The sequence below is a fragment of the Leuciscus leuciscus genome (assembly GCF_965113295.1).
Source record: "Leuciscus leuciscus genome assembly, chromosome: 5".
NCBI lineage: Eukaryota > Metazoa > Chordata > Actinopteri > Cypriniformes > Leuciscidae > Leuciscus > Leuciscus leuciscus.
In genome coordinates, this window is record NC_138729.1 from 39,865,860 (window position 1) to 39,887,458 (window position 21,599).

A 21,599-nucleotide genomic window follows, 5' to 3' on the forward strand; every position below is an offset into this window, starting at 1 on the left:
CAAATAAAATAAAATTGAAATTTGGTTCCTGGAGGCACCCACAGTGGTTCCACACAGTGCCTTATATAAGAGTTCCTCAGGAAACCTGTGTGGTTCCTCAGAGAACCGCCCCTTTTTAAAGGGTGCCTAGAGGATCTACAGACGGTTCCGCCGGTGTGGCAAAGTGAAGAACCCCAAAAGGTTCCTCCAGGCACCTTTTATTTTTACAGTGTAACAGCTAGAAAATCAAATAAACTCCATAGTGGAACACACTACATGACTTTTAAAATTAGAACAGATTTTAAGACGTTGACATCATACACTTGCTGAAAAACTGGGCATCATACACAACTGAGGATCACACACTAATAGACTTTCAATTTATTCTGAACACAACAAACTCACTCAGAAACATGTGTCTTGTTGCTAGGAGATACGTGACAAATAAAAAACGTGTTCTAAAATTGGCTCAAAATTTAAAAATTGTTTGATTTTCTACTAATGGATGGGATCGTAGACTGAAGCTGAAAAATTTGGAGTCTGTGCACATCATACACTACGTGATTTTCTGTGAAATCTGTCTACACTGTAAAAATAAAAGGTGCCTGGAGGAACCTTTTGGGGTTCTTCACTTTGCCACACCGGCGGAACCGTCTGTAGATCCTCTAGGCACCCTTTAAAAAGGGGCGGTTCTCTGAGGAACCACACAGGTTTCCTGAGGAACTCTTATATAAGGCACTGTGTGGAACCACTGTGGGTGCCTCCAGGAACCAAATTTCAATTTTATTTTATTTGTATTAAATTAATTTCATGTTGTTACCATGGTTACCACCATTAACTTCTATTATAATAAACAAACTGAACCAAATACAAAATAAGAATTGTTTATTACATATTTTAGATCCATTTTAATACATACACTTCCATGCACTTGAAAAAAAAAGCTAGTAATAGATTAATATCAATGAATACACACACACACACAAAAAATAGTATAATACATAAGTAACATGAATAATCAACCATGTGTATACAATAGGCTACACAAGAAAAGACATCTCAACAAAATGCATGGAAAACACATGTTCCATGTAATAAATCAATGTAAAAAATTAAAATTTTGACTAATTAAAAATGTCCATCTTCACTTAATTTTAAAACGTGTTTCAGTCCGCTTGTTAAGTCTGACGTCACTGTTTCCAAGTCCAAAAGCTCTATCAGATGCCAAAAACAAACAACAAACAGTGCTAATATACACTCATTGTGCTGTAATATTCCTGAAAATTAGGATCCTAACCTTTATCTCTATTCCGAAATCTCAGATGGTTAGTTATTCAGCTATTTTGAATCATAAAATGTTGAAGTCTGGAGTCCGTGAGACTAGAGACTGAAATGTACACTATGCCTTTTGAAAAGCTTAAATGTGTGACTTGAATCAACAGTTCCCATAAATGGTTGTTGAGTATTCTCAATATCTAGAAACAAGATAGAGAAAGTAGAAGTAGAGGCTTCGACCCGGAAACAGTATTCCTTATGTCACAACAAGCAGAAAACATTTTCCATTTTAACAGAGTTAAGGTGCAGTAAAATGATCTGTTGTTCTGTGAATGTTCACTGGTGAATTCAGTCATTTCAATAAGAATCCACACGATCAGCAATTTTGTGTGGTGCTTCATACATTACATCGCTACACTGCTGACAACGGTCAATGGACCTTTTTGCCTGTGTAATTTCACGAAATTCACAAATGTGATGCACCTTTACTCGCTGCAACATAAAATGCAATCAATTATAAAATCTTCACAAGGGACACGTGAGGTTCTTAACGAGTTAGAAAAGTGAAAAGGTGCATCAGCTTCATTTTCTGTTTGCTTTTCCTCTTTTCTGGTGGATGGTCCAGGCACTTCAGTGATTTTCAGGTCTACAGGAGGATTTTTATTCTTGATCAAACTTGTATTTCAGCTTACCGAGATCCCTGCAAAGTACAAAATGTACTGTTAGTAAGGTTATTAAAGTTATTAAATAATTTCCTCAGCCTTGTGACGTTCCAAACCTGTTTGACTTTCTGTCTGTGGAACCCGGAAGCAGATCTCAGGCATAATGCAACCCGTCACCATTCAATATCACTGCATGAAACACAAGCATACATTTTTTTTGTAATTCATTCAAACTATTCTTATGTACACTTGTCTAGCTCAATTCAATGCAACAATTTATGTAAAAATGGTTAAGCTCCAAAAATGTCCCAGAAAAGATCCTAAAAATAGTCAATGAGTTCACAACTCATGTGTTATGGGTTGTGTTGTAAGTCTTCTTAAGTCATATAATAGCTTTTTCCTTTTTTTTGTCAAAAAAGACTAAACTTTAAGTTATAATTCAGGGTTCAAATGTCTTATATTCAAATGCATATGATTAAGGTATAGCCTATAAAAAATGCATAGCATTATTAGCTCCAAACCTGTGATATTATTTTTCTGAGTAACATGAATGAGATTTGAGAGCATGAGGGAAGATTTTCAGAGAATAACTTATTAAAAAAGTACACAGTCAAACAATACAATTTCACACAGAGAAAGTTCATAGTAATAAAGTACTTGCATGTGGTGTATAGGTAACTCACTGTAATTCAATGTTGCCTCTGAAATGTTCAGATTATTTTAGAAATGTACTGGTTGTTCTGGGGAAACAAAAGAACAAAGCTGATTATTCACAACATAATATTTATTGACCAGTAAATGGCTTTAAAATGGTATTTGAGAGAATGAGGGCACCTGTAGTAAGTAAAGTTAGGCTAAACAAAAACAGACCAAACTATATTAACCTGCTTTTGTTATTTATAACAAACGCCAATGACGACAGCAGGAATCAGCTACATTAGTTAGGCTATCTCAGCAATTTGAAGACACAGTTTTACAGAATATGTTGAATTGAATGACTAAATCAATCTAAGACAATAAGTCAATAATTTCCATTTGTTCATTAACTTACGTTAGATCAACGTAGTTAGCATCGCGGCTAAAACCTTCATACCAGATACTGTGCAATAAACGAGTGGTAAACACTGTAAAAAAGTAGTAATGTATAATCAATTTAGTTTATATGTGTGTTTGAATATATTATAGTGAGTAGACTCTGTATTTATATTTATTTGGCGAGTTTACAAACCTTGTAACGGAGAGCCGATCAAACGGCGGAAGCTTTGATGAGAGGACGGAGCCGTTACCCGATGACGTCGATCAGCTGAGCTTTGTTGCGCGCGAGCAGCGCGAGGATCACTGAAGCGACGACAGCAGAGGAATAGCAGCAGTTTCGTGACAGAATAAAACTTTTCTCCTCCTAGTTCTTCTTCTTCAAATAATAATTTATGAAGAAGTAGGTAAAAATTATTATTTTATTACTATTATTTATTCAATAATAATTAATGAATTCTTCTTATTAATATTATTATAATTTAGTGTTGTTGTTTAAGGTTTAAATTAATCAACAAAATAGGCCTATAGATACTAAATAAATGTAAGCTACAGGTGAAAAAGACGTAGGCTACTGTTAAATGTATTAAAAATGCATTAAAGTATATTTGTATTGTAGGCCTACTAAAAACACACTCAAGTACATTTTTAATAGTACGTCTTTTTTTTCCACCTGGGTATGTACTATACTGAATCAAACTTAAGTAGCCTATAATAATAATAATAGGATAATAATATTCTCATTCTGGCCTCACAGAACCATTGGGTTCCTCCAGATGCTGGCTTTAACATAAGAGATCTTCCAGGAACCACTTAAATGTTAAAAGATCTTCCAATAACCCTTTTATCGCATTCAAGTTCCTCTACTTTCCCCCAAAGCACTTCGAGGTCTCATGGTAATGAAAAGGTGACTCCAGAACCTCTGAACTAAATACAAAGTGCTTAAAGGATCCCATAAGTTCCAGCAAGAACCTCAAAGTATGTCAATGCTCCTCCAGTAACCCTACTAGGAGAAAGAGCTTTGAGGCACTTAAATTACATTTTGAAGTTCCTTGAGTATCCGACAGGATATTTGAGGCTCCAAAATCTGCTGATTGTCTCCTGACTTCAAGCTTCGACTTGTCCAGACTGTAAACAGGGGCAAAAGTCATACAGTGTATTTCTACCTTTGGTAGGATTTAAAGGGGCTTTTCACAAGTTCACACTTACATCAAATTAAACCGAGTAAAGATTATGCGTATTTGGCGTGCAGTCCAGGGGAGGGCTCCAAGCTCGGAATTTTTGCTCGAACCCAGAGTACCCAATCTAAGCAATCTGAGCTTAATAAATAAAATGTAAATATATGACAATTATATTTTTATAATGCTACCTGTGTTGGTATTTATTGTAAAAAATAATAGGTTGGCCAGGTCTCTGGGGTGAGCTTTCATTCACACCTTGCTGAATTATTCTTGCGCCATTAAGTATGTATGAACTGAACTCCCATTGCTCTAGCAACGACGAGTATGAATAACTGGTGCAGTTTAATGAGACCGTAGCCTTTATCTGACAGTGTTAATTATTGTCAGTATTTTTTGCCGCTTATGACATGCAGTGGACAAAGTCTTGAAATTGTGCAAAAACTCTTTCTGGGGCTTTTCTTATGTGCATATGCAAAGAATAAAAAAAAATACTTAGTGAACAAAACCTATAAATCAAATATAATTTACCTACTTGGACCTGACTTTAATGTAGGTCTACAGTAATACAGTGATACAGCTACAGTAATGGAGGTGATAATTAGAAGGAAAACTGGCTTGATTACTGCAGATACTGTGCCCTTAAGCAAGGCACTTAACCCAGCGGCTGCTGCAGTGGCCCCAGCTTGGGGAAATTAGGGGAAATTATTTGCACTGGACATGGTGTGATAGGATTGTAAAAAATACACTAAAAGCACATTTAGTCTGCAGAGAGATTTGTCAAGGGCGCCAACTGTTTAAACCAAGCTAACACAGAGGTGACTGTTGTATTGTATCATCCTTATAGGATACCCTCGCCCAGTGGGTGGGTATTTTGCTTTGAACTGCTGCAAAAAGAGGATTTTACACATACCATTAAATCCAGCCACAGAAGAACTGAATGTATAGTTAACTGTTATGCATAGTTATTTTAATGCATAAAATAAATTCCTATGTTGCTATTTGATCTTGTGTGACATTAGTGCGTGTGAGGGTGTTTGTCCACACCGTGTGTAGATATAAATGTCTATTTGGATTTTTCATAGTTCTGCAAGAATTAATTGTTGTAATTTTTATTTGTGAAGCCGTTATAGGTCTTAAATGAAATACTAATTGAAACGATATGGGTGAAACTTATTTGAGAGATGATACTGTAAAATGTTAAGCCTGTGCCTGTGAATTCAATGTATATATTTCAAAGATGATAAATGAACCCAAAAATGTTATGTTTGCTTGTAATTTAAATACATAAACTATTAAAAATGTTATACGTCAGGTGGTCTTGGAGATGTTTCTATTTTTGTAACATGAGCTGCAAACTAAAATATATTTTGTCATGAGTTATTGTCAAAAAATATTAAGAATATATCAATCTATCAAGCACTCTTTGCTGATGTTGAAAATCTGTTGTTCTGTTAGACTATCCATTTGTGAAAGACAGATTAATTGATTAAATTGGAGAGAAATAGACACAATTGAATGAGATCAATTCTGAAATAAAAAGGTTTAAAGGTAATACTTTTTTTTGTGGGGTAATCTATAAAGGCTTTTTTTTACTCTGTTCTCAAAGTGGTAAAGTGGGTGATCTCATGAGAATACGTGTGTGCTTTTACGTAAAGTGTAGTTCTATCACACGTACAGAAACGTATAATACTGACGTATTTACAGCACTAAAACGTATGATATTTACGTATTGACAGCACAAAAATGTAAATTATTTACATATGAATAACTCTACCGACGTACACATTTGTACGTATTCCTATTTATGCATGTTAAAATCGTGGCATTAATGTTTTGACTCTTGCATTCAATTGTCTTATCAATTACGTTTTCAGTCGCATTTATGGAATGCAGTTTAACTTACTCATTTAAGAAAGGTCCGTGTACTTTTTGATCATTTCATTTCCTGTTTGGAATGGAATAGCGAGAAATGAAAACAATCCGTGTATCATTCGTTCAGTCGTTTTTTATTTAATATTGAACGTAGAAAAATGAGAAAACTACGGTGGCCGAGAGAGCTCAACGCGCTGCAACTGAAGAAAACACATGCAAATAGAAAAACACCTGCAAATTAAGAAAACATCTTCATCAGTTTCACAAAACATGTGTGCTCCAAATACTCACAACACAACCAAATACAGAAACGCGCTGCAAAAGTTCACAACACAAACAAATACAGAAACGCGCTGCAAATAGGACAGAACACAACGGAAATGTTTCCGGGGAACCCAATAAGTGACGGACCCGGCTGGGACGTGCTTACAGCTGTCTACTTTTATTATTATAAATTTTTTTTGCAAAAAAAAGAGATGACACGTTTATGACATACAACTTTGTATACAATATACAAAATGTATTTACAATATGTTCAATGCATAGACGGTTCAATGTCATACGAATACTAAAAAGAACAATGAGCTGAAGACGAAAATAAATAAATAAATAAAAAAAGATAGAGAGAAAGAGGGAAAGACATTAATCTATACATCAGTTACATTGTACACATTTTATCATGTTATGTTAAAATAAGTTTCATAAGAAATGTTAGAATGCAGCTAGGGTCCAAATATGAGACGGCAAGTTTTAAAGTTGAGACACTCACACACAGATATAACGCATATTTTAAAAACTTTGTTGTATAAAATGTATATTTATTTGCAACAGTTATGTTAACAGCAATAATACTATATTTCTGGTAAGAACAGCTATTCAGCTGATGGACACGCGCTGCGTGGTCATGGGAACATCCCAGGTGAAAATAATGAGGAAATTACGTTGTCTTTCGTTGCTCCCTTCATCAACATAATGGCACACAAGTGCCCCGCTCCCTCCAAAGTGCCCAATTCAAGGGCTCTGCCGTCTGCCCTTTTAAGAGAGTAGGGCATAGGTAAAGCTCACGAGATAACCATGTCCCAGCCGTCCGTCCGTCACTTATTGGGTTCCCCGGAAACATTTCCGTTGTGTTCTGTCCTATTTGCAGCGCGTTTCTGTATTTGGTTGTGTTGTGAACTTTTGCAGCGCGTTTCTGTATTTGGTTGTGTTGTGAACTTTTGCAGCGCGTTTCTGTATTTGGTTGTGTTGTGAGTATTTGGAGCAAACATGTGTTGTGAAACTGATGAAGATGTTTTCTTAATTTGCGGGTGTTTTTTCTATTTGCATGTGTTTTCTTCAGTTGCAGCGCGTTGAGCTCTCTCGGCCACCGTAGAAAACAGTTCCTTTTTCGATTTTTCATTTTTTTTCCAAAAAAAGAAAAACAAGAATTCAGCTTGATTTTTCGTTTTTCGTTCTGAGGTAGAATATTCAACAACTTGAATATTCGATTTCTACACGTGGGCGGGAATGAAACGCCCCTTTCCTCTGATTTGTCAGCCGAAGATCAAACTGTCCCGTCATCAGTTCTTCCTCAGTTCTGCACTGCAGAATAAGAGTCCTCCGTTGTGCGGATTCTTAACGCGTTTATTGCAACAACATTTCATCTTTTTTTCATCAAACTAACGAATGGTTCGACACAACCCGTACTGGGGAATAGACTAGACAGGGCTTTCTTCTGTGTAGATATAAATTCACCTACGCTACCATGGTCGCCCTCGCCCAGTAATAATTTTTTATAAAAAAAAAAAAAAAAGATATAAATCAATATAATTAGTTGTAAATTAAATATTTTTAACACTAATACAAAAAGAAAAGAATAATGCATTGACTATATAATAAGCCTAAACGCATGAACTGTCATTCAGACTGACTTAAAGGAACACTCCACCGTTTTTTGAAATAGGACTTATTCACTTTCTTTCCTACATTTAGATAGGTGGGCAAATGCATTTTTGTCTCAGTGCATGCATTGTTTTAGTTTGACAGGGTCGGCGCTAGCTTAGCTTAGCACAATGAATGGAATCCTTTGTTGCCAGCTAGCATGTCCTGAGTAAAAGTGATATAAAAAATTTAAAAAACCCACCTAATTACTTCTTGTGGCCTGCGTATTCACAACAAGTACAAATAGTGATGCAGATTAACACTAGGCGATTTCCTAGGCAGATATTGACTTATATATTAAGGACTATATTAGGGGGAAGCACAGGCGAAGCACTGCTACTTGGGCGTGATATCTCTGCGCCCAAGTAGCAGTGCTTCACCTGTGCTTCCCCCTAATATAGTCCCAAGTCAATATCTGCATAGGAAATCGTCTAGTGTTAATCTGCATCGCTATTTGTACTTGTTGTGAATACGCAGGCCACAAGAAGTAATTAGGTGGGTTTTAAAAAAAATTTATATCACTTTTACTCAGGACATGCTAGCTGGCAACAAAGGATTCCATTCATTATGCTAAGCTAAGCTAGCGCCGACCCTGTCAAACTAAAACAATGCATGCACTGAGACAAAAATGCATTTGCCCACCTACCTAAATGTAGGAAAGAAGGTGAATAAGCCCTATTTAAAAAAACGGTGGAGTGTTCCTTTAACAACCAGAGAACAGAGAACAACAGAGATATTAAAATACATACTCTTCTGAGTTTTATGATGTAGGCCTTGTGTTTTATTAAAATGTATTAATTTATATCTCAAAGATGTGCGCATTTTATTATTAGCCTAGTCAGAAATAGTGTAAAAGACCGGAAATAAAATACAACATTAACATTATAAACACTATTAATAACATATAGGCTATGTCTATGCGTATTTTACTTCCCCTTACTGTAGCCTATGTCAAATCCTTAAATGAATGGTATTCAGAAAACAACAAGAATGAAAAATAAGTAGCCACGTATAATAAAAATATAACCTAATAGCTTATAATAATAGCCTATTGTGTCCTTTATTATAAACAACATTTAGCCTATTTTAAACGCCAAGCCTAAACAAATTTATTTGAATCGAAACTGAAACTGTACGGACATTGGTTTCGCGCATCTCTCATTCGGTCCAAAGTTTCCATATTTGCAATGTAACATTTGGATGCTAACTAGTAATGTAAAGAAGGCTTCATACTTCAGTCGAGTCCCAATATACACGTAGGCTAAATCATCATCTTCACAGCAAGGGAAATGAGTTTGGAATAACAGCAAGTACGACTGTGCGGCACAGCCTTTATATTGTACAAAAGACCAATTAAATTAAGCAGAATAACTTTTTATATATTTAGTTGACTGTGTTTTATTTTAATAATGAACAGGCTGTGATGTCAAGTTAGCAATGCCAGAACTGAACTGATAATAGCCTAGATGTTGTGTGAGCGAGCGATGCGCCGGCGCTATCACTTGGATTTGTTGCTCAGCAGGGGAAATAACTTAATATTCTGTCGTTTAATACTCTGTCATTCGAAACAGTAAAATTTATATTTTTATTTGTGTACATTCAAAATGACTACAAACTGTCATGCCTTTGAAAAATAAAGAAAACAACATGATGCGCTGCTTTAGCGCGTCTCAGTCTCCTTGAACATCTTTCTGGCGCACACCAAAAATGAACCAAAATAGAGTGAATATAGCCTTCTGACGCGCCTACTTTTGAAAGTCAACATTTAGATTATTTGAAGGAAAATGCATTATATAGTCACTATGAATAAAACACAGCGTGGTTCATGATAAAAAAATAAATAAAAAAAAACTTGACTTTACAGTTCGGAAAAAAGGAAAATAGCAAACCCCTGGCACTTGAGAACTCTGGTCTACAAAGAAGAAAGCCCTGTCTAGTCTTATCCCCAGTACGGGTTGTGTCGAGCCATTCGTTAGTCTTGTTGATGGAAAAAATATGAAAAAGTTGCAATAAACGCGTTAATTAACGCTAACAATTGCGTTAATTAACAATGCTAACAATGTTAATTATTGCCAGTTAACAATGACCTGGCGGTCCACCAGCGTTTTTTGGGCGGCACAAAGTCAGCGGCTTGACACGGTCGGACCTCCGGCGGCACACCATCGGCAACCTGACCAATCTGAAAACCCCGTCGGTCTGCCAGCGTTTTTTGGGTGGCACGCCACCAGCGTTTTTCCGCTGCTGGGCCACCGTCGGCACACCAGTGGCAAGCCGATGGTCGGTCCACGTGTTTCTGAGCGCTTACAGGGCATCTTTAATTTATACATTTGTTTTAATTTATTGTTACAGTTCAAAAGAATCTGAAAGCACAGAATTAAAAAATGGTGAAACTGACCTATAGCTGTAGCAATATCAAAAGCAAAGTGTTGGTGGTATAAAAAATACTGCCAATGAGCATTTTTAGCACGCGTTCAAATGAAATATGGGGCTTGAGTGTTCGTAAAAACAACAAAAAATTTTTTTTTAATTATAAAAAAAAGCCACAATTGTCCCACTATCACGTGCAGGAGTGGTAATTTGCTCCTATGAATGGGTAATAGAACTTCAAATTGAGTTTTAAATCCATGATGTAATAATGAGATTTTTATTCAAGTAAGGTTCTAATTCTAGATGTTTATGTTTGTAAATGCTGTGTGACTTTGACGCGTTTTAATGTGCGTCCGCGTGAACATTCCGAGTCGCCTTCAAACACTGGAGCGGAGATGAGTTGCCATGGGGACTGCACTAGGCTACTGCAACTGTCAGCAAAACCCCGTCTCTCGCTGTTGTTTTCACTGCTTTCAGATGAGTTTAGCCTAAAAAAAAAAAAAAAAAAAAAAAATCACACAAATAATACACATAACTTTTCTTGACACTTCTCTTACTTGTAATTGACACGCTTCTGTTGAATATTTACTTTATAGAAATGGTTTAGTGTCTTCGAAAAAGTCCATTAGCATCTCAACCGTTTTCAGAAGAGGTCGCTGTTAAACGTTAGGCTAACTTTATAAGTTAGCTTGAGCTTTTGTTTATGAAAGTTTGGGCCTTTAATCACATTTTATGTGTAGATGAGAGGTTTTGATAGTTTTGTAAAGATTTTGCTTGGAAGTGAGCTAATTAATTAAACATAAACGCAACTTATTGTTAATCGGTGACGTCACTTACATGGAGTGCTAAAATTAGCTTAAAACTAGCTCAATGGTTAACAAATATTGATAAAAATTGTTCTGTGATTTCAGCAGCAACAAAATAATCCCTCTAATGTTACAACAGAGGGAAGCTCCACGACTTCAACATTTCTGAAGAAAGCTGCTGCCAGAGAAGTGGGAAACAAGTGAGTGAGGAAGCTGTAAGTTAGCCTAAATCACTTGTTATGCTATATTATCACCCAATTTTGGATTCAATATTTTTGTCAACTTGTTCTCTTTCAATTAGGACTGGTTTTAAATATCTATTTGCATCTGATTAGTCGTAGGCCTCATTTAACTGAGAGTAGGCATTTATGAAAAAAATTGCACTGTTGATCAAACTAGTCTACTTTAATGTTAATGTAAGTTTGATTTGTTTTGTGTGTGTATCAATGTCAGATGGATGAATTAATATTAGATGCAGTTCAGGGTAGGATCAAGTTTCTCTCTGTGAAAAAGAATGTGTGTAATACTCAAAATAGTTTGTGTGTTTTAACGTGTGTGTGTGTGTGTGTGTGTGTGTGTGTGTGTGTGTGTGTGTGTGTGTGTGTGTGTGTGTGTGTGTGTGTGTGTGTGTGTGTGTGTGTTTGGGTATAGCCTGTGTATGCATTTGGGTAGCGTGTGTATGCATGTATCGACACATGCACAGGTCCAAGGGCTCGATGTTTGCAAGCACACATGCATATGTGTACATGAACATAATGTTCATATTTTACTTAATATTTCCAAAATTATTCATAAATGCCTACTCTCAGATAAATGAGGCCTACAATTAATCAGATGCAAATTAGAAATATAAAACCAGTCCTAATTGAAAGAAAACAAGTTGACAAAAAGATAGAATCCAATATTGGGTGATAATATAGCATAACAAGTTATTTATAAGCTATTTTGTATAGGCCAGTCATTTTTGACCGGGAACACCACAAGTGTTATAGGGTTTTGAACACAACACAATTAAAAAGTAAACCTAAAAACATAAATTCTGTTAGCCTAATTAAGAAATAATTTTCTGTATATTCTTTCTCTTTTCTGCATTTCACCTCTGCTGTAGCTTCATTGCTTTTAATAAACCTGTCATTGTATAATAATATTGTTGGCTCTGTGACAAATGGTTTGTTGTGTTCCTAGATCCTTCCATGCTGATGTCCTGCACCGTAGCAGAGTTTAGCTGATCATCATCTCTGAGGCACTATCAACCATATGACTAGTAAGTAAAACCAAGCCAAAGACAAATTTCCACTTGTGGACAATGGAACTAAACTAAAACTTCAAACATACTCTAATGTTGTTGGTAAAAAAAATAAAAAAATAATATATATATATATATATATATATATATATATATATATATATATATATATATATATATATATATATATATATATTGAACCCAAACTTTTGAATAGTAGTGTAAACTACCATTTATATATGTTGGGTCTATTTAAAGGTTGTATCAGCGATTTCAGGCCCAAACATAAATGATCACATTCATCTAATCTTTCCTAACGATCCGCTAGCTGGCCGCCCCATAAGCATGCCGTCAAAAAAACGCGTCTCTGTAGGGAGCCTAGGCTCTGAGATCTGCACACAAAAACAACTGGTTTCACCAACCACTCAAAACCAAAACAAATAGTGTTCCGACCAATCACCGACAGGGGGAGGGTGTTGTGAGGTTTTGCGCTCGTGCACGGCTGCCTATGATGGCTGCACGCGAAAACCTCACAACACCCACCCCTGTCGATGATCGTGGGTGGTATGTGGGTCACCCCTGTCGATGACCCCTCAGGCGTGACAGGTGTCTGAAATCAATATCAACTCACGGCAATCATGTTGACCGGCGACAGCCCGTGAATCATTAGCGTGAATGATTAACGCGCGACCTGGATGTATATGGGCGCCTTGCAAACATGACAATATCTTTTCGTCTTCAGGGACTGTTTTGTCTGGTTTAACGTCAAGCGAGTTAACGGCAGTTAAGAGAGAAAATGAAGCACACACAAAAGGTAAATAATTTCCTTAAATGTGTTGACCCGTGCCCAAGGTTTTTGTCGCCGGGTGACACACATGAAATGTGCGTTTTCTGTCTGGGTGAAGAGCACGCACGGGACGCTCTCGAGGGAGCGTCGATCCTGTGCAAACTGTGAGTGTTTCTCTGAGAACGCTCCGTTCTCGTCTGGCTCTCTTCTCGAGGGAAGAGAGCTCAGCATCTGGACCTCGTGGTTCGGGTGCCGAGGCAGAGCGGCGACTCGCTTCATGGGGCTCCCAGTTGGAGCTCGTTGACAGTCTTGAGAGGTGTGTAAACCTCTCAGACGCGTCATCGACTGGCGAGAGCGAGCTGCAGGTGGATGGAGACGATTCTGCTACTGGTACTGCAGCAAGTGCTCTTCAGGACGGGCAAGAGATGGCTGATGAGGATGAATTAGATCCAGAGGCTCGCCATCCTGCCCTGTGTATGCTTAGCTGGTGGACGTTATGGGGCGCGCCGCCGACAAACTTCAGTTGCCATGGCAGCGCGCTCGGGGAGAGATCGCTCGCGGCAGGCTTGACGATCGTTTTCTCCCTGAACATAGGCCACCAGCTCTGGTGAGCCTTCCATTCCTTCCTGATCTCCACACTGAGATCGAGAGGGCTTGGAAGAACCCATACTCTGCCCGTATTCACCGACATCAGCGGGGTAATTTCGCTGATGTTGAGGGGATCGGGGAGCATGGGTATGTGTCGATACCGCCGATTGACGAGACATTTGACGAGACGTTTGCTAACTATCTCGTGTCTGGCTGGGTGTCGACACTGAAAGCTCCAACCCTGCCATCCAAACCGCTCAAAGTAACAGCTCGTTTGAATGGCAGAGCATACACGGCAGCAGGTCAGGCCGACGCTGCTCTCCATACCATGGCAGTGCTGCAAGCATACCAGGCCGACCTGCTGCGGGATCTCGACCAGGGGACGGGGCTGTCCCCTGAGGCGGTTGCTGAGCTGCGCCGAACCACAGATCCGTCTCTCCGGGCCACTAAACAGACTGCTGCCGCGATCGGTCGATCGATGACGGCGATGGTGGCCACGGAGAGGCATCTGTGGCTTAACATGGCTGATATCGGGGAGAAAGAAAAATTCTTTCTCCTCGATTCACCAGTTTCGCCATCTAAACATTTTGGTACCTCCGTGGGGGCGGTGGTTGGAAAATTTAGAGAGGCGAAGGCACGCTCAGCTGCTTTTAAAACATGTTTACCGCTGAGATCCGGGTCCAAGCCCAGGCAGGTGGGAGGCCCTGGTCCCTCTCGATCCGAGGACCGTAGACAGGACCAGAGGTCCAGTGTCGCCTCTCGTGCGCCCCCTCCATGGAGGAGTAGGACACAGAGAAGGCGAGCCTCCCCTCAAGAAGAGGGATCTAAGGGAGGTCATCCAGCACAAACACGCACAGCGTAAGTAAGGGTTGATCTCCCTGGAGGGCCTTTTCTTCCAGCCCTCTCTCTCTTCCTGACTCACCAGGCGTTCTTGCTACACCAGGCCTGGGGCTGGGCCCATGATGAGAACTATGTTCTGATGGCCCGCTTTGGCTTGGTTAGTGTGAGCGCCTCTTTTAGGCATGTAAAAGCGGTGGACCCCAGGTTTATTGAAACTTCTGGTGGAGTCTTCACTCCGCATGCCGCAGGTGAGCTGAATGGTCTTTTAAAGGGATACTTCACTTTAAAATGAAAATTCTGTCATCATTTACTCACCCTCAAGTTGTTTCAAACCTGTATGAATTTCTATCTTCTGCTGAACACAAAAGAAGATATTTTGAAGAATGTCAGTAACCAAAGAGTTAACTGGAACCACAAACACTGGGTAGATCCGTGGATCGAGTAGAGAAACACTATACTGAGTCATACTCTCCAGGATATCCCGTCTCTGAGATCCGGGCCGAGTGGTTCACTGCCACTCTAGTGTCTTATGTAGTGACACCAGGTCAGGCCTGCCTGGTGGCATTTCAGGTGGCACGTTCCCCTGAATAGTGACTGCCTGGGGTTCCCTCTGGTTCCCTAGCCACATTCCCTAGAAGGGACCCCTTCTAAGAAGTTGAAGTTGTGGTCCTAGGCCCTTGAGCAGGCCCAGGTAGACCTTTCACTAAACTATGTTTATGGAGGTTTTCTGTGGTATCATATAGCTTGGGCTATGACCGTAGGGAGTGCTGTCACTGACAGCCCAGTGTGACCTGAGGGTGAGTGGTTCTAGCGTTCATTTGAATTGCCGGTTCTGACAGTTGTCACTGCCTTTGGGCATGCACTCCCCTTAGCATGGCGGCGTGGGTATATCGTTCCCCAAAGCGTCAATGACGTAGTGTCCAGTTCCCTTCGAAAGGGAACGTCTCAGGTTACGACTGTAACCTATGTTCCCTGAGAACAGGGAACGAGACACTACGTCTCCCTGCCATGCATCGGGGCCTGCCTACCAAACAGTCCCTTCAGACGAAAGGATATTGTCATGTTTGCAAGGCGCCCTTATATACATCCAGGTCGCGCGTTAATCATTCACGCTAATGATTCACGGGCTGTCGCCGGTCAACATGATTGCCGTGAGTTGATATTGATTTCAGACACCTGTCACGCCTGAGGTGTTCCCCAAAGTGTCAATGACGTAGTGTCTCGTTCCCTGTTCTCAGGGAACATAGGTTACAGTCGTAACCTGAGACGTTTTCAACCACAATACAACGTCTGTCCAATGTTGGAGATTAATGTCAATCTGGCGTTGGATTCTGACATCAACCTGATATTCATTTTCAGTGTTGGGTTTGGTCTTCTAAATGCAAATTTTGTCATTGTTTTGGTGCACACTAGCTTATAGATAACAGTAAGGCAAACATATTCATACAAAAAGCCAAAAAACTTTAAATAGGGCACTATTTGAGGGAACAGCCATTTGGGTGTCTGAAACCATTGTGGACGTTATTGAGTGCACTTATTCAATCTCACATTCAATCCTGGAACTGTGTTCTAGAAATAAATTTGATATTGATATGAGGGTAGGTAGGCAGGCATAGATTCAGAGGCATAAGGTACTGTAAGTATTACACACAACAATGCATCAATAATAAAACAATGCATTGACATTTACTTTTGATACTTAAGTACTTTTAAAAACAAGTACTTCTGTACTTTTACTTAAGTAAAAATCTGTCTTTACAACTTTTACTTGTAACAGAGTAATATTTGACCAGTAGTATCTGTACTTTCACTCAAGTAAGGAAGTTGTGTAGCCTTCTTTGTCCACCTCTGAAAACATCTGTTCATAATCTGATTACACAATTCCAATACGAATAGCATCAGGAGGCGTCTGGAATAACTGCACTGATCAATCCACATTTTTAAGCCAGCTAATTTTACAGTAGGCTCATATTCAGAATGTCCTTCTCGTTTAACGCCAACGACCGCACAAATGGGCTTCCTTTGTGAAATATAGCAGACCACCGTTTTAAATAACAGTTTAAAAAAGGTGGTCTGCTATTTTTCACAAAGAAAGCTCAGTCAGTCAGTCAGTCAGTCAGATAGATAGACAGACCGACAGATAGATAGATGTTTAAATGTGTTAGGCCTATATCAATTTAGGAACATAACAAGCATTACAAACTACAATAGCCTAAACAGAACTGGAACCTTTGTAAGATATGTGCTTGTCTTCACAAAAACTACATGCAGGGTTTTTAAACATCTTGTGTGGAGAAAATATTGTTTATTCTGGGCAGTATGGCAAGCCATGGCAAAAAGCAGGATAACTTGTAGGCTATAGCCTACTTGAAAGGAAAACAAATTTGCCGAGTAAAAACTGAGTTTGTGTTGTTGAATCATATTTTTTTCTAGTAGGCTACATCTTAAAATATAGGCTAGAGCTCATGACAAATAAAAGTTCCAGATGGACAAACATTAAATTGTAAAAATCAGTGTGAATAACAATATCTTAAAATATACTAGAGAGTGGATACACAGATATGGCCTATTTATGAATTAAATTCATGCATTTATTTGTCATTTAAACTGATGCAAACAGGGAAAGAGTAGAAAACACTTATTATCCTGTCGCCCCCTCTAGTGGACAGGATTAAGTAGTACGGCCTTCATCGCAAGTCAATGGATTTTTTGGGAAAGTAAGTCTGACCAGTTAGAAAAGATATAAGTGAGTCAGACCAGTCTGAAGGTCTGAGCTGAATTTGGTGAAGCATTAAAGTTCTAGGCGGAGTCAATTTCTCATAATAATAAAAATGATAATAATTAAAAATAATAATAATTAATTATAATGTTTAAATATATGCTGGCTTTCTTAAGCCAACATAATAAAGAAAACTCAGAGAAACATCGACCAATTCAGTATGTAATAAAATTGATTCATGATTTTAATTAATCCAAAACCTGGTAATTTTGTCAGTTTTAATGTACGTTCACTGATTCTAGCTTCTCTCTCTTTTTTTTTTTTTCATGTGAACTGAGTAGGCTACACATGCTTACATTCATAAATATAAATTTTGTTTCTATTAAATTTTCTAAATGATTTATAGCCTACATATGTCACACACGCCTACCTGCCTTTTGGTGTAAATAAAAGGCGAGAGTGGTAGCCTAAATGTTACGGACAGTATACAGTTACTGTATCATTCATGGTACAGTTCAGCCTATTATTAATTTTTATTTCCACTTCCCTTTTATCCAAAGAGACGGAACTATTTGCACTGTATTACAGTTTTTTCTGATTGCTTAAGCACATTTTTTGTAACTATTGGCTATTTTTGCAAAACTCTACACACAAATAAGAAAACCTTTCACCCAATTATCAAAACATTGTAGTTCTCTTGAAAAAGCGAACACAGCTAGATTAACTCTTCACACCTTCGTAAAAATTGTGTTTTCGTATCAAACAGTAAACACAAGCCATCATCTACTAAGCACACAATGTGCCAACTACACACTGATGGTATGAATACAAAACACATCTGGCTTTTGCTTTCTCTGTGTACAGATGTCAATTTGAGGTCATACTTTTGTCATAGTGTCATGTAAACATACAAGGATCCAAACTTCAAGTATTGGTGTTTATTCACACTCATCAAAACCAAGACAAAGTCAGAACACAAAATAGTAATACAAAAAAAAAAAGACAATCAGCCTACCTCATGTCGTCTTTCTGGGTCCGGCCACAAAATTTCGTCCACATCGCATGCGATATCCTCCAGTCCAAGGGAAAATATCTCCTTGAATGCCGTATCCAGGCCTGACATGATGCCTGGTCAATATCTCCACATGCCTCCTCCATTGCCTGTAAAAGGGCTACCTGTTGATGAGGATGACGGTCGTACACTTTCCAGCGCCAGGCAGAGAAGAACTCCTCGATGGGATTTAAGAATGGAGAGTATGGAGGGAGGTTGAGTGCCATGAAGAATGGGTGGTCTGTAAACCAGTTGCGGACCAAAGCAGCCCTATGGAAACTAACATTGTCCCATATGATGACATATCGGGTATGCTCTGGTCTCTGAACAGTGAGCATGTCATGTAAGGTGTCCAGGAATGCAATAATGTGTGCAGTGTTGTATGGACCTATGGTTGCATGATGGTGAACAACACCATTTTGGCTTATAGCTGCACACATGGTTATGTTACCACCACGTTGTCCTGGGACATTGATGATGGCACGGTGTCCAATAATGTTCCTGCCACGTCTCCTGGTTTTACTGAGGTTAAAACCGGCCTCATCTACAAAAAGTAGCTCATGTCCCATGGCATCTGCTTCTAGTTCCATCACTCTCTGGACAAGACAAAACAAATGCAACACATCAGGCCCATGCACAGCACTACAGTATGCACTTCCAAATTCAGAACCAATGACACTATAGCTTACCTGCACAGAAAAAGAATGACACATGAAAATACATAGAAAAAGAATGACAAATGAAAATAAATAAAACTATCCAATCAGTTCAATCTTGTAGTTGAGTGATTCTTTGAGTAATTAATGGAATCACTACACAGAAAGATGAATTAGTCCATTTTTAGGATGATGTCCAAGTCCAAAAAAAAACCTTCAAGTGTTCTTCCAGTAATCCAAGGAAATCCACAAAAAACACTAGATAGCCCACAGAGTCACAGTCTTGTACTTAGGATATTTGATAATCCACAAGGTAATGCAGTGAGATCAATCCATTGGTTAGAAACCACTTGATGTCCATTTCAGTTGAGCCTTATACAGTCTCAAAATATAAAGTAACGTATAAAGAGTCCATCTACAAAAAGAAAAGATATCTATCATATATTACATACATCAAATGAAAACAACTGCACAACATTAGGAACAACAAAACTTACATGATTGAACTGGAAACAAAGTTTCTCAATCAGGACTCCAATGAGTGTTGCAGGAGGTGCTTGGAGAAAACCACACTTCCCTCTTCCAAACAAACTCTTCTTCTTCTTCTTCTTCTTCTTCTTGATTGGCGGTTTGCAACTATTTCTTGTGCATTACCGCCACCACTGGACTGGAGTAGGCACGGGAGTTACTAGCTATTCCCAAACTAAATATACCAGCACGTTAAACTTAAAAAAACAAAACAAAAAAAAAACCACTTATATCCTTTTTAACAGGCCTGTACTTTTCAAAAAAAGAAATAATAAATCAAAATTTTCCCTTGAGCTTCTTTTCAATAGTGTTTTAATTTCTAAAGACATTTTCTTTGTTTTCAACTCATAAACAAGCCTCTGCCTTGCCTCATTGTATTTATGACAGTACATTATTACATGCTCTACTGTTTCAGGTATATTGTTCTGGCAATACTCACAATTTCCATCTCCATGCTTTTTTATTAAGAACATTGTACTATTCAACTTTGTATGACCCAACCTCATCCTTGTTAGTAAAATTTCTTCCTGTCTTGATCTGGTTATTTGTGTGTCTTTTCCCACTTTCCCTTGTATCCTATAAAGATGTCTTCCTGTGTACCCATTATCCCAAATATGTTGCCACTTTTTAATCGTTTTCGCCTTTACTATACTTTTTATTTCTGCTTTACTGTACTTTACATCTACATCTATATTGCTTTTGTCTGTTGCTCTCTTTGCATGCTCATCGGCCAGTTCGTTACCCTCTACTCCTATATGGGCTGGAACCCATAAGAATGTCACCCTCCTTCCTGATGCTTGTATTCCACTTGCCAGCTGTAAAATTTCGATTAAAATATCTTCCCTTGAATCAGACCGATAATTCTGACCACTAAACATTGCTGAACTTGAATCAGAGGCAATCACTGCCTGCAGACAATTGTTAGACTCTATCCACACGAGTGCTAACCATATGGCAACCAGTTCAGCAGTATACACTGATAGGTCATCATTTATCCTTTTTGCCTTTGCTATTCCCATCTCAGGGATTACATAAGCTACCCCTACTCTCTTTTCAATATTTTTAGACGCATCTGTAAAAACCTTTACACACTCTTTGTATTTTCCTGTTATATAATTTCTTACCCCATACTTATCCACTCCATCTTTCTTTCTTTCCTCCAACAGTCCTAAATCAACCCTCAATTCTTCCAACATCCAAGGAGGCACTACTGGATATGCCACTGTAGGGCTGATGTAAACTGACTTCTTCTATACTACTTCCCTTTTAAATACAAGAGGTTCTAACGCCCATGCGCCCCCTAGTGGTGAGTATGAAAAAGAAATACCAAAGTAACAGCTAATACTGTTACATACCCCTCTCATCAGAAGGAGATTTGTCATAACCATAACAAATCTTAAGATTTTGCACGTGATACGTTTCAGTACTGTCTGGATCAGAAATAAAAGAAACAGAATAATTAACTGGCCCTAACTTTTTGTTAATTTTTGCTGGCCCTTTCCACTTAGCAGACAGCTTAGCCATGAACCCTTCATTGGCTTTAGATAAAGGATGTGTCCGTACCCAAACCACATCCTCCTCTTGGAAATGCACTGGCTTACGATGCTGATCATAGTATCGCTTTTGCTTAGCTTGGGCTCGGTTCACATTCTCCTTCACAATAGTAAGGAGTTCTTGTTGTCTGTCAAGGATGGAATATGCAGGGTTATTAGGGTCAGGCGGTTTATGTAGAGCTCTCTCCATTGGACCTTTTAATTTACGTCCAAGCGCTACTTCAGCAGGTGTAAAACCTGTGCTTTCGTGGTAGGCTGTGTTAATAGCAAACCTGAATTCGGCAATCCATTTATCCCAAAGCTTATGGTGGTCTCCGACGTAAGAGGCAATCATGGTCTTCAAGTTTCGATTGACTCTCTCTGTCAGATTAGTTTGGGGATGGTAGGCTGTGGTCAGTTTTTGAATGACTCCCCACTGCTTGCACACCTGACCGAGGAGTTGAGAGGTGAATTGTGCACCACAATCTGAGACCAGGTAGGCTGGCGTTCCCCATCTGGTAAATATCTCCTCTACCAGAATTCGGGCTATCTGAGGGG

The 21,599-nt window shown here is 38.7% G+C and overlaps 2 long non-coding RNA genes across 4 annotated transcripts in view; both read right to left on the reverse strand.

Moving 5' to 3' along the window:
• The window catches only part of LOC309500019, a 56,821-nt gene that overhangs the window by 11,859 nt on the left and 23,363 nt on the right, over positions 1 to 21,599 (reverse strand). The gene's annotated exons all lie outside the window — the stretch shown is intronic.
• LOC309498798 lies at positions 848 to 20,736 on the reverse strand. 3 transcript variants are annotated; one of them, XR_014206045.1, is made up of 5 exons: positions 19,479 to 20,736; positions 19,015 to 19,396; positions 18,290 to 18,921; positions 2,600 to 2,656; positions 848 to 2,105 (listed from the first exon to the last, which is right to left on the reverse strand). It is a non-coding gene; the product is annotated as an uncharacterized lncRNA (long non-coding RNA). The 3 variants fall into 3 exon arrangements; XR_014206046.1 differs by lacking the exons at positions 18,290 to 18,921; positions 19,015 to 19,396; positions 19,479 to 20,736 and adding an exon at positions 3,145 to 3,594 and having other exon boundaries at positions 848 to 1,954; positions 2,033 to 2,105; positions 2,600 to 3,040; XR_014206047.1 differs by lacking the exons at positions 18,290 to 18,921; positions 19,015 to 19,396; positions 19,479 to 20,736 and adding an exon at positions 3,145 to 3,594 and having other exon boundaries at positions 2,600 to 3,040.